Consider the following 9,200-nt stretch of genomic DNA (forward strand, 5'->3'; position numbering starts at 1 on the left):
TTTTATCATAATATTGTCACATCTGAATTTTTTCCAGGTTTACCTGCACTGGAGGTTATTATCTGCAGGGTGACGGCACAAACTGGGGCAATTGGGGCAACTGGAGCCCAACCTGTATGGGAAAAGGAATCTGTGGCATCAAGACCCGGATAGAAGCGCCACAGGGAAAAGGAGACGACACCGCTCTCAATGACGTGCGCATGTTCTGCTGTGATTAAGGTGATGTGATCGCAATCAAAAACTCAGCTCTTACTAATAGTGACTGCAGATCAACTAAATCTGATTTTTCGTTCAGGTGTAGGAGGATGACCACAAGAACAGCAAGAAGATCAAATGTATTGTAATTATTGATCATCATACTATGATAAACTAACATAAACCATGTCATACAACAGTTTTTTTTTTTTTTATGTAAATATGTAAAGTCAGCCGGTCATTATCACAAAATAAAGCCTAACTGGATGATCAGGACATTTACATCCCACCTGTTATTGGACTTGAAAGTATTTTATTCTTTCTTGTAGGTCAGTGATTCTTCTGAAGACTCCTGAACTTCTGCTGTCAGTCAAACAGTTGTCAAATATCAGTATTAAAGACTTTCTAAAAATAACCTTGTAGTTTCACATTGTTTTGCACAACATCACGGGTCATATAATGGTACATGCACTTTTACAAGTTGATTGTACTGAAATGTGTGTTGGCAGTGCCTGTACACAACCATCATAAAATGATAAAAATCCATCCAGTGTTTTTTTTTTTAAATCTCCTTATGTTTCCCCTGTCTCAAATCAAGCCGTTCGATATTGTGACGTCACAATATCGACGCCCCTCCCACGATGGCTGATTGACAGCAGCGTTTCAAACACAGACCTGCCCTCGTGAGCGAGCTGTCAATCATAGCACGCGCCGACCGGCTCAGGAAGAAAGGGCGTGTAGCTTTGTGTAGCTCAGGAAGAAAGGGCGCTGGTCTGGACGCAGGCGAAGCGCGCTCCCCACACTGTTAGACTTTTCAAGGGTTTTTTACAGTAACTAACTGGCAACACTGTTGCCAGTAAGTTACTGTAATTAAGAGTTACAGTACCAAACCGTATTTCAGTTTTGTGTAATACAGTGCATTACTGTAAAAACGAAACTAATCAGTACACTACTGTAATTATTTTTATTTGTGCTAAATATAAATTAGATTTGATCATTTTGATATATTATTATTTTTATCCTACATAAGTACTACTTTCATACAAACCAATTAGACAAAGTTATCACAAAATACCATTTTTTTTATTTAAAACATTTCATATATATCACAAAATAAACATGCCAATGCTGGAAATGATGTGTGAAATTTTTACACATTAATGGGTGAGTTTAGAGACAACATTTTTTGTTAATTTTAACTCATTCATTGTGTTAATGATTTTAACAAAGTAAATATGTCAGAGAGGTTAGCACAAAGATGTGTAAACGTGTTAAATTAACACATTATGTGCTGTCCTTCACTGCAAACATTTTTGAAAACATACATAAAACCATAAACAAAACATTAGCATTTGACTAAATGAATGTAGAGTCATTGGTTGTTTAGCTTATACAAGTATTATAATGAAATATCAACCATTACATTCATAAAACTGCAGAATATAAATACATTTTTAAGCATTCAAAAAGGAAATGTCCAAAACAGGACAAAACACAGTTCTTTTCACAATACAACATACACATAACCCCACCTTAAAAATAATTTCACTTATTTCCAAAAATGTGTTGGATTCATGTACACTGGTGGCCAAAAGAAGTATTTAAGTGTCGTAATGTTTTTGAAAGAAGTCTCTTTGATGCTCAAGAAACATTTCTTATTATTATCAATGTCTGACTGTCTACTCCATCTTTTCTACAGCATAGGAGTAAAAGTCATCATCAAAATAATCTTTAAAAAGCCAACACAATGTTTTTGTCCACCTTTGTGAATAAATGAACTTCTCCAAAGATTGGTTCCTGTTCAGAACTTGACTGACAACATCAGAGTGTTCCCTGGTCTGCATGCGTGCCCACAAACACAAATGTACTCAGTCCTTCAGAGGAGATCCCGGTTCCAAAACTATATGAGAGAGAGAGAGAGAGAATATTAGTGTCACATTATTTTTAACCTCCTTTTTTGTTCATTTTTATTATTATTTTCACAAAAACTTAAGAATATATATTTGTAAACAGCTTTTGTCAATAAATAGCATACAAAAGAACTAAATTAAATTATGCCAGATAAAATTTTAATACTTACAAATCCTAAATTCTGTCCAAAAATGCTGAGATCCATAGAAAGAACGACTGAAATAGATGATTTTAGCCCATTTCAGCTTGTCTGCAGTGAAGGAGTACCTGTTTGAGACAAATACACAGTAAGATACATGCAAGAAATCACTGTGTGATGATCGTTCTCCTTCCTACAGTAGTTAACCCACCTGTGCGCTGATATTAGGACCTTCCTAGTCAGGTGGAACTGCAATGGTAGAGTCTTCTGGCTAATAAAATATAAAAATAATGCAAAAATATAAACTTAAGTTGTTTAGAATGCTAGATTTGGTCTGAATGAATTAGTGAGAGTTTTACTGCAGTGCTTACCTGGATACATTTAATCTGGTGAGACTGAACAAAGACAATGGTCCATCTTCTGATTGGTTCATTTGCTGCGTAATAAAGTTAGACATAATGCGAAGGTCACTTATTTGATATAAAGTTAGCCAATTTTATAGAGATTTTATAAGATATTGTAAGCTACCTAGTCTGCACCAGTGGCTCAAAAGCAATTTTCACGTAGCGTATGCTAATCATTTCAGCAAACTTATCTCAAAATATATCACAAATGGGCTGGCCTACCTCTGGAATCTTGCTAAGTCACTGGCGCGAATTGGCGCTTTGTTGCAGTTGCCTTTAAACACAAAAATGGAAGTAAATATTAAATTCCATTAAAAAAAAAACTATAATATGGTATAGTTTGCAAACTAATGCTAAAACTATAAAGGTTCTCATCAGTAGGCCAACATTAGGCTATAAACAGAATTTCACATTAGTTTATTCACATTTATTGTTAATGTAAACGCGTTGCTCGTGGCATATTTTAACTCGACAATTCAATAATCTAACAAAGTGTGTAAAATGAAACGTTAGCTCAGTTTACCATGGTAAAGTTCGTTACCGCCATGTTGACGACGAGTAACGTTAGGCTAACGTTAACGTTATAACATACGTTAAACTGGGCACAATCCTGTCAACACCCAGTCTATTGGCGCTTTTCCACTGCATGGTACGGCACGGTTCGGCTCGGTACGGTACGGTTCGACTCGGCGCGGAACGGTTCGGCTCGCTTCGCTTTTCCACTGCGTGGTACGACTCGACTCGGTACGGCACGGTTCGGTTCGCTTTAGCTAGGTTGCTTTTCCATTGCAGTTAGTACCGCTTCAAACTGGGTGGGACTGATCGTTATAGTTGCCGCCTCTACTGCCATGACATCATCGTAAACGCGCCACATTTCAAACGCACAACACAGGGGATGGTGCTCTTGATTCTCGGCATGTGGATGTTTTTAAATTAAATTAAACGTTCTTATAATGGTTTACTATATGGAAGGAAAATTCTTAACGTGTAATTAAACGTTGCGTTCATATTCTGGGCTCATCTGATTTTTTGTACATAGCATAGCCTACTTTGTTATGATTTTAGTATCATAATGATTAATAAATGCACGCACAATTATCCGTGAACTTGATTTAAACAAATGCCTTTCAACTTGTGTGTGCAAAATTCAGAATTAAATGAATGTGCAGCAATCTTTACAAATAGAGAGTCTAGGCCTAATGTACTGTTTTAAACTAGCCTACTGCCATTAAAAAAGCGCATTTAGTTAATGTTATGTTATTTTTTTCCATCTGCCTATGTTGATTATGAAAAGTGAACAGCACGAGTAGAGAGACATGGAGCGAGTCAGACATAATTTTGACCACTTCATTAAGTTTTGTTTTGTAGAAAGCCTTTATTTAAAGTGAATTTCGTTTTGTATAAATTGTATCTTTATTTTAATAATTTTTTCATCAAACAATTGCCTGGATTGAATAAATAAGATGCAAAATAGACAATTTAACCATTGAGGCGCCCGAGCGGTCACTTGCATTGTACGTTAACTGGAGCGCATCTCATCCTCAAATACACAAAGCTTGAAATGTCTTTAAACGAAATAATTCAAAACAAAAAGAAATAGGCTACTCTCTTATGTAATCCATTATGTGCATTTCTCTCTATAGGCGCGTTTACTACGAATATGGCGATCGTCAACTTCATCGTTGCCATGCACAGACACCGACAGAAAACACTATTTTATAAATAAAAATCAGTGCACGCATTTTAATAAAATTAAAACTTTAATTGTGATCATTAAAATAATTGAATATTAAATATTTTGTGGCCAAGTTTTGCTCATTTATTAATAGTATATATATAGGCTATATATAGGCCTAATTTTATTAAATTGAACAAGCGCAAAATTCAGCATTCAACCAAATATTCAAAAAGACTTAATAATAATGTTATTTCAACATAATATCTCGTTATTTCGACATAATGTGCGTGCAACAAGCAAGATGTGCGTTTGTAAATCCGGGGACGCGTGCACTGATTTTTATTTATAAAATAGTGTTTTCTGTCAGTGTCTGGCACAGATGAAGTTGACGATCGCCATATTCGTAGTAAACGTGCCTATAGAGAGAAATAACATTATTATCAAGTCTTTTTGAATATTTGATTGAATGCTGAATTTTGCACTTGTTCAATTTAATAAAATTAAAACTTTAATTGTGATCTTTAAAATTATTGAATATTAAATATTTTGTGGCCAAGTTTTGCTCATTTATGAATAATATATATATATATATATATATATATATATATATATACACATATGTGTGTGTGCCCTCAGCACATGCGTTAAAAATTATCCGGCGCCGCCCCTGACTGCAAGAAACAGTTTGCAAGAAACTTTTTAACTGCAAGACACTACAGCGTTGGCTGTTGTCTACTGGCTATTTAAATCTAGCGGGTTTGTCTCGTGCATGGTCTCGTGTTGCAAATACAATGACACTGGTAGTGACGATTCTGTCTGACCAATCAGTGATCTTCAGTGTTTTCACGTCACATTTTAGTATCGGTACGGTACGCTTGGAACCTCAACAGAGGTGGTACCATTTAAAGCGAGCCGAAGCGAGCCGTACCGTACCGTACCATGCAGTGGAAATGCGCCACAAGTGAGCGGTACCGTACCATGCAGTGGAAAAGCGCCAAAGCGTGCCGTACCGAGTCGTACCGTACCATGCAGTGGAAAAGCGCCATTAGGTCAACAACATACACAGAATGTTTTTTTTCTTCTTCTTTTTTTTTACCTTGCTTGCTGATCTCTCTCTCTGTGAAGTGAATTCCGTCTCTTCCCCGGGCCAGACACGAACGTCGCAATCCAACAAAAGACAGACCCCATTACCTACACTGGATGTCTGTCTGACGTGACACGACAAATCCCAGACAGTGTAGTGATGCGCCGCGGCCGTTATATTTCAGACGTAGTCCGATACGAGTCCAAGCGCTCGCGCTAGTTCTTACAAGGGATAAACAGGTTTGCATTTAAAGGTCCGGTCGCTTCAATGTGTCCAATATAGCAATATTATGAAGCCTCTGGCTATTATAGCGTTGTAGACACGCGGTGTAAGGCAAAAATTAGGAAATAAAAAGCACGGTGGAATGGTGCCAGCTAGAGAGGCAGTTACATCAAATACAGTAGTATACAGCAAATTAAAAAAATACAGTAAGGCTGCGTCCGAAACCGCGTACTCAATGAGTAGGTACTTAATTTCAATGAGTACTTACTTAACGAGCGCTAAAAGAGTAGGTACTTTATAGCCAAATCTCGTTGAGTATGAATGCGAACCGGACATCTGCCATGTTGACGTTATCATGTGACCTACGACGCATTATCACACGCGCAACAACTTAAAAGATTTGAACGACACGTTTAATTCATATATCTGTAAATATTGATATTGATTAAACTTGCTCATTTTGAAGAAACTGCTGCCCATTTATTTTGTGAATACATTTAGGGTTGATTAAAGTTCTTATATTTAACCCTACTAATGTGACCCACCGTTTTATCCTTACAATATTATTTATTTTTATTATGAAATCCCAAAATGGTCATCTCTTGAATGTTGTTAATTTCTTTATTTTATATCCAAACATTTTTATCCACAAGCAAAAGTGGCTAACTGCTTTATGTTTTCCTCTCTGTCTTGTTGAATTTAACTCTCGTTTCATCCCTCAAGCCTAGGCCTATACATTTTTTTTTTTTAAATGCATTTTTAAATGTATTATAATGAATTATTTAAGAAAAAATATATTAAAATATTCAACCTTGTACTAGGTTTTTTTCCTGTGTAAAAAAAATCTCATATTATGTATGCAAACCCATGATATATATATATATATATATATATATATATATATATATATATATATATATACACACACCTCATAACATCAGTAACTCAACAGCCCTACCTAAAACAGGTTTCCTCAGCGTTTGTAATGTCTGCACAAAGGGCAGCTGTGCAAAGATTTGCCTTTGGAGAAAACTGTTGATTTTATACTCAAAAAAATTTAAGTATCATTAATATTAAAAATGAACCTTACCCCAGAATGAATTGCATTGATATCCCACCCCAAAACATACAATAATAACAACGATAAATGCTGACCAATACTTAATTACTTTTTACTGAAAATATTCAATTCAATAAAACAAACAAAATGTAATGTATGTCATATGACATAGCTATGCAGGACTGAATACACTCTACATGTGTATATAGTGAACATATCTACATTTGCATTCAAACAATTAAATAAAGCATTAATTAAATAATTATATTGTATTTACTGACAACAATGAGAAATATTAATAAATTAGTAAAAGAATGAATGAAAGTCACAATCACACAATAAACAAATGCATATACAAGTCAACACATGAAACAAAGCTTTATTCAAACTACAATCATGTAGGCTGAAGGCGCTGAGGTTGTTGCGTGTTGTGTTGTGCTTCACAATCTGAGGCAATAAAGGCCGGTGGAGTGATGGAGGGTCTCGTAAGGGCAGGTGGAGTGATGGAGGGACTCATCCATGGCACCATCACCAGGATTCAGCTCTGGGCTCCTCATCCTCAGCACTCACACCAGTCTGCTGACATTTCAGATTCTACAAAATGCACAAACATAACACAAAAGCAGTCATTTTAACAGCACAATGTCATATGATTTCAGTATTATTAAGACAAAACCACTTTTTTTCACAAACGCCGCCATCATCTTCTCTTGCAGGTCCTGCTCCACCACAAAAGCTGTGCAGCTAATGCACAGAAATCAAGAATCAGAAAAGTGCTGTAATAGCTCTGTTTGAAATTACAATAATTAGTTGTTGTTATTAATTTCTGTAGTATACTCAATCAAAGCCTTTGATAGCAGCATTCAGCTTCACGAGCCACTCTCCACCGGATAAACACACATCTGTTCATCTGTCCCTGTAACATCCAGACAAGATCCACGTTACCTCTGTGATTTATGAGCTTGTTTTAACTTTTTATCCAACATAAATGTTCCTCAAATTATCAACAGTAGTAATGGACAAATAAAATAGATAACTTATGTTTAGTTACTTTATAGATTTGTTCTACATAATAGCACACATTCATCACTCAGATGTCTACGGTATTTTGTGTTGTGATGTGCTTTTCTGCAATACTTACTGAAGATTTTCCTGTCAGATGTAAATGTACATTTAAAATAAGCGTCTTTAGGATGTATATGGTTTATGTAAATCCACTTTAGAGACGTAACTTACGTGTCCTTACTGGAGCTCGCCTGTTAGCTAACGTTATACATAATAAAACGTGTTTTTACAGCAAAATCACAACTATACTACACTGTGTAACGTCTTTACACCTTCAAAAATTCAACAGTTTACTCTACAGTAGTTCAACACATGCAATTTTAACACAAGGACCCGTGTTTACTCACATTTGAAAGCACCCGCGTCGCTGATCTCTGCGATGTTTGATAATGACGTATCCTCTCGCGTGGCCTCCTGGGATAGAAGAGTAGCCATCGGTCGAGCACTCGAAAATCTGGGCTGAAACAGTAAGCCATCCGGGAACTTCTCGCCTACTCTTTTATGAGTACTGAGGTTTCGGACATACTACTCCGTTCACGTACTGTTTTCCCCTACTATATAGTAGGAAAGTAGGAATATTCGGACGCACTATAAGTATATGTACGCCCGAATCTCGCGATAATTAGTACGTCACTCTGGTAATTCTCGCCTACTCTTTTATGGATACTAAGGATTCGGACATACTTATTCGCTCGCCTACTGCTTTTTCCATACTATATAGTAGGGAAGTATGCGGTTTCGGACGCAGCCTAAGTCTCTGTATGTGGTGTTAGACGTCACAGAAAATTCCCATGATGCAATTGGAATCACAGTTATTTACTGTAAAGAGAAATAGCAGTATAATACTGGGGGATTTAAAGTAAATAACTGTAGAAATTACAGAAAAGTCTAACAGTGCAGGCAGGAAAAAGCCATCCAGCCGGTTGTGAGCGGGCTGCTCGGGCGAAGACCACTCGAGGCCGAGGCTCGCCGCGGCCTGTGCGAGTATCCGCATGAGCTCCGTCTCGATGGACGCTCTCTTGCCTGACGATGCACGGGCAGGGGGCGCGAGATCCTCAGAGCTCGCCCAATCCTCACTGCCTGACGCCAGGATAGAGCAGGAATCATCCACTCCCAGCAGGGCTTCCTCGTCAGCGATGTCGACGGAAGCGGCGGCAGACAGCGGCCGCTGTCCGTCAGGAAGAGAAGCTGACGAAGCCGGTGAAGCAGGCGGGCGAACCAAGGGATTATTTTCTCTCCAAATATCTGTACATTTAAAAGTTACAATAATATTAGCTAAAACAGTAGGTGAATGAAAATGAGGTTCTTCTCCATTCCTATCAAAAGAAGAAGAGTCAAGTGTTCAGTTCTGACCCCCTCCTAAAATGACCAAAAGTCCTTTACTCACAGAAGAACAAGATTAAAAGAAGATGTAACATGCATAACAAATAAAATTAAGTGCA

The 9,200-nt window shown here is 37.1% G+C and overlaps 1 long non-coding RNA gene across 2 annotated transcripts; it reads right to left on the reverse strand.

Annotated features, from left to right (window-relative positions):
• Positions 1-1,258: 1,258 nt before the first annotated feature.
• On the reverse strand, positions 1,259-6,021 carry LOC307145067. 2 transcript variants are annotated; one of them, XR_013818880.1, is made up of 6 exons: positions 5,424-6,021; positions 2,872-2,923; positions 2,617-2,681; positions 2,457-2,516; positions 2,276-2,373; positions 1,259-2,095 (listed from the first exon to the last, which is right to left on the reverse strand). It is a non-coding gene; the product is annotated as an uncharacterized lncRNA (long non-coding RNA). The 2 variants fall into 2 exon arrangements; XR_013818881.1 differs by lacking the exon at positions 5,424-6,021 and having other exon boundaries at positions 1,720-2,095; positions 2,276-2,516; positions 2,872-3,090.
• Positions 6,022-9,200: the final 3,179 nt, after the last annotated feature.

This window comes from Squalius cephalus, assembly GCF_949319135.1.
Source record: "Squalius cephalus genome assembly, chromosome: 17".
Lineage (NCBI taxonomy): Eukaryota > Metazoa > Chordata > Actinopteri > Cypriniformes > Leuciscidae > Squalius > Squalius cephalus.